Source organism: Harmonia axyridis, chromosome X (genome assembly GCF_914767665.1).
Source record: "Harmonia axyridis chromosome X, icHarAxyr1.1, whole genome shotgun sequence".
In the NCBI taxonomy this organism is placed as follows: Eukaryota; Metazoa; Arthropoda; class Insecta; order Coleoptera; family Coccinellidae; genus Harmonia; species Harmonia axyridis.
The window spans coordinates 30,091,409-30,096,408 of record NC_059508.1 but is presented as its reverse complement, the minus strand read 5'-3'; positions in this window follow the sequence as shown (position 1 = coordinate 30,096,408).

The following is a 5,000-nucleotide window of genomic DNA, read 5'->3' as shown; positions in this document are numbered from 1 at the left end:
ATCTCGGACAAAACACCGATCAAAAATGAGAAAGTTTCTAGAAACAATCCCTCGCCAAGGCGTCCATATATAATACGAACCCCCGGCTATCAACTAATTTCTTATACACATTCCATCTCGACCCTTCGCTATACATGTGAATATAACGACACGGTGATTCGAGATTCAACAATATTTGTCGCTCGGAACGAATTGAGTGGTTGCAAATTTTTTGTGAACATAACCCGCAACGGGCAGAGGATCACGATTTTAAGGTTGGTCGCTTAAAGGCCATTCGACTACAAAGAGACGAAGCGGACCGCGACCTCGCTGCATGAGGTTGACGAAAGCGACCCAAGATGCGAAAGCCGAAACCAACACACCTTGCCAGTACCCAAACGCCGAGGTCGGATTCGGGTCTACCACTTACCAACTGAATATCATCCTAAAAAGAACTCCAAACAGTCTAGGACAGGACCCATTCTCCACCCCTTCTATATATGTCAGGAGAACCCCGGATTCCCCTCCAGACACGATTTAGCAAACTTTTCCCGATCGATCCGACCCACCGAGGCCGTTTCGACCGTTCGCCGCGCCTACTAGAGCTGATTTCTTCGGACTCCGATCAGAAAATCCGCCGATGCATGTCGTTAACACCTAGTCCGCCTCGTCCGATCGATCGAGGCCGTTTCGACCGTTCGCCGCGCCTACTAGAGCTGATTTCTTCGGACTCCGATCAGAAAATCCGCCGATGCATGTCGTTAACACCTAGTCCGCCTCGTCCGATCGATCTAGGCCGTCTCGAACCACCCATCGCGCATCGAAAGTCGCATCTCTCGAACTCCGATCCGGAAATCGGCCGATGCATCACGTTAACTATTTCTTATATATCTAATATAATATACATGGAGACGGTAAGAATTCTTTTAATCGAAGATATACATATACTTCTCATCAATATCCAAAAGCTTATCGAAAAATAAATTACTCAACTTTTACGTGAAGAATCGTTCACCCAAACCTTATCCCCTATATATGTCAGGAGAACCCAAGGTTCCCCTCCAGACACGATTTAGCAAACTTTTCCCGATCGATCCGACCCACCGAGGCCGTCTCGACCGTCCGCTGCGCCTACTAGGGCCGATTTCTTCGGACTCCGATCAGAAAATATACCGATGCATGTCGTTAACACCTAGTCCGCCTCGTCCGATCTATCTAAACAGTCTCGACGCACCCAACACTCTTTCAAAGTCGGATTACTCGGACTCAATCTGAAAATGGACCGATGCATGACGTCAACACTTAGCCCGCCTCGTCTGATCTATCTAAGCCATCTCGACCCACCCAACACGCCTTCCAAGTCGGATCACTCGGACTTCGATCTGAAAATCTCCGGACTCATTTTTATGAATATCCCCAGTCAGTAAGAACGTTATTTCGCCAATATATACCAACAATAAACCATATTCCAATAGCTGAACCAAAAATATAATTCCCGATCCAAACGTTCTGCATCGCCCAACGCGACCACCTTCCCTATATATGTCAGGAGAGCACAGGGTTCCCCTCCAGACAACACTTACGCTCTATCCCCGACTCTCGGTCGATCGATAGGCCAGGTCAGCGGTGTCTGTTTCGGCCGAAGCTCGGACTTTGGTCAAAATGTTCCGATACAAAATTTGAACCAAGATAGATACAGATATGATTCCTTCTTAAATATACGTTGATTATCGAACAGAATATGGTAAATATTTTGCGATGACCGAGGATTTCATGAATTTTTTTTTTTTTTCGAAAAAATTTTCTATTTTCGGAATTTCCTCAAATTTCATTTGGTTGCCTCCTAATGCTTATTAAAAATGATAACCAACAATCAGAATCATTATTTATCATTTATTTCAATTTTTATAATGAAAAACGTTCACGTCCTTTCGCGCCTCTCGATCGTCGTTTACGTGATGCATCGGTCAGCCCTAGTTTACGTGGTGCATCGGTAAGATCGAGTTCACGTTCTGCATCGGTCTGCCCGAGTTTACGTGGTGCATCGGTAAGATCGAGATTACGTGGTGCATCGGTAAGATCGAGTTCACGTTCTGCATCGGTCTGCCTGAGTTTACGTGGTGCATCGGTATGATCGAGTTTACGTTCTGCATCGGTGTGATCTAGTTTACGTTGTGCATCGGTAAGATCGAGATTACGTGAAGCATCGGTATGATCGAGTTTACGTTCTGCATCGGTCTGGACTCTGAGATATATTTTCGACGTGAAAATGTTCCGATACAACTTTTGAACCAGGATAGTTAGAGAGATGATTTTTTCTGGGATGTACGTTGATTGGGGAATGGATTGTGGAAAATAACTTGCCATGACCGAGGTGTTCTCGAATTTTTTTTTTTTTTCGAAAAATATTTTCTGATTTTGGATTTCACTCAAATTTGATTTCGTTGCCTTCTAATGTGTTCTAAAAGAGTAAATCAGTAATCGGAATCGAAAAATATTTTTCGGATTTTTTTTTTTTTGAAAAAAAATTTTCTGATTTTGGAATTTCCTCAAATTTGATTTGGTTGCCTTCTAATGTGTTTTTAAAGCGTAAATCAGTAATCAGAATCAATATTCATTGTCGACTTTAATTTTTATAAGGAAAAATGTTCACGTCCTTAAACGCCTCCCCATCATCAGCCCGAGTCCAAGTCGATGTCAGTCCCGAGCGGACGGTGTCAGATACTACCTATCGCCCCGGTCTGGACTTGGCGAGGTATTTCGACGTGAAATGTTCCGATACAACTTTTGAACCAGGATAGTTAGAGAGATGATTTCTTCTATGTTGTACGTGGATCGGGGAATGGATTGTGGGAAATAACTTGCCATGACCGAGGTGTCCTCGAATTTTTTTTTTTTTCGAAAAAAATTTTCTGATTGTGGAATTTTCTCAAATTTGATTTGGTTGCCTCCTAATGTGTTCTAAAAGAGTAAATCAGTAATCGGAATCGAAAAATATTTTTCGGATTTTTTTTTTTTTCGAAAAAAATTTTCTGATCGTGGAATTTCCTCAAATTCGATTTGGTTGCCTTCTAATGTGTTTTTAAAGCGTAAATCAGTAATCAGAATCAATATTCATTGTCGACTTTAATTTTTATAAGGAAAAATGTTCACGTCCTTAAACGCCTCCCCATCATCAGCCCGAGTCCAAGTCGATGTCAGTCCCGAGCGGACGGTGTCAGATACTACCTATCGCCGAGGTCTGGACTTGGCGAGATATTACGACGTGAAATGTTCCGATACAACTTTTGAACCAGGATAGTTAGAGAGATGATTTCTTCTATGTTGTACGTTGATTGTGGAATGAAATACGTAAAATAACTCGCCATGACCGAGGTGATTACGATTTTTTTTTTTTTTCGAAAAAAATTTTCTGATCGTGGAATTTTCTCAAATTTGATTTGGTTGCCTCCTTATATGTTCTAGTAGCGATAATCAACAATCAGAATCAAAATCCATGGTCGGGTTTGATTTTTATAAGGAAAAATGTTCACGTCCTTTTTTACAACCCCGACTCATTGACGATGTTAGAACCGAGCCGGCGGTGTCAGATACGACCGATCGCCCCGGTCCCGATCGTCATTTACGTTGTGCATCGGTCTGCCCGAGATTACGTGGTGCATCGGTATGATCGAGTTTACGTGGTGCATCGGTAAGATCCAATTCACGTTCTGCATCGGTAAGATCCAATTCACGTTCTGCATCGGTAAGATCCAGTTCACGTGGTGCATCGGTAAGATGGAGATTACGTGGTGCATCGGTAAGATCGAGATTACGTGGTGCATCGGTAAGATCTACTTTACGTTCTGCATCGGTCTGCCCTTGTTTACGTGGTGCATCGGTAAGATCGAGATTACGTGAAGCATCGGTATGATCGAGTTTACGTTCTGCATCGGTCTGCCCGATATTACGTGGTGCATCGGTCTGCCCTAGTTTACGTGGTGCATCGGTTTGGACTTAGAGATATATTTTCGACGTGAAAATGTTCCGATACAACTTTTGAACCAGGATAGTTAGAGAGATGATTTTTTCTGGGATGTACGTGGATCGGGGAATGGATTGTGGGAAATAACTTGCCATGACCGAGGTGTCCTCGAATTTTTTTTTTTTTCGAAAAAAATTTTCTGATTGTGGAATTTTCTCAAATTTGATTTGGTTGCCTCCTAATGTGTTCTAAAAGAGTAAATCAGTAATCGGAATCGAAAAATATTTTTCGGATTTTTTTTTTTTTCGAAAAAAATTTTCTGATCGTGGAATTTCCTCAAATTCGATTTGGTTGCCTTCTAATGTGTTTTTAAAGCGTAAATCAGTAATCAGAATCAATATTCATTGTCGACTTTAATTTTTATAAGGAAAAATGTTCACGTCCTTAAACGCCTCCCCATCATCAGCCCGAGTCCAAGTCGATGTCAGTCCCGAGCGGACGGTGTCAGATACTACCTATCGCCGAGGTCTGGACTTGGCGAGATATTACGACGTGAAATGTTCCGATACAACTTTTGAACCAGGATAGTTAGAGAGATGATTTCTTCTATGTTGTACGTTGATTGTGGAATGAAATACGGAAAATAACTCGCCATGACCGAGGTGATTACGATTTTTTTTTTTTTTCGAAAAAAATTTTCTGATCGTGGAATTTTCTCAAATTTGATTTGGTTGCCTCCTTATATGTTCTAGTAGCGATAATCAACAATCAGAATCAAAATCCATGGTCGGGTTTGATTTTTATAAGGAAAAATGTTCACGTCCTTTTTTACAACCCCGACTCATTGACGATGTTAGAACCGAGCCGGCGGTGTCAGATACGACCGATCGCCCCGGTCCCGATCGTCATTTACGTTGTGCATCGGTCTGCCCGAGATTACGTGGTGCATCGGTCTGGACTTAGAGATATATTTTCGACGTGAAAATGTTCCGATACAACTTTTGAACTAGGATAGTTAGAGAGATGATTTTTTCTGGGATGTACGTTGATTGGGGAA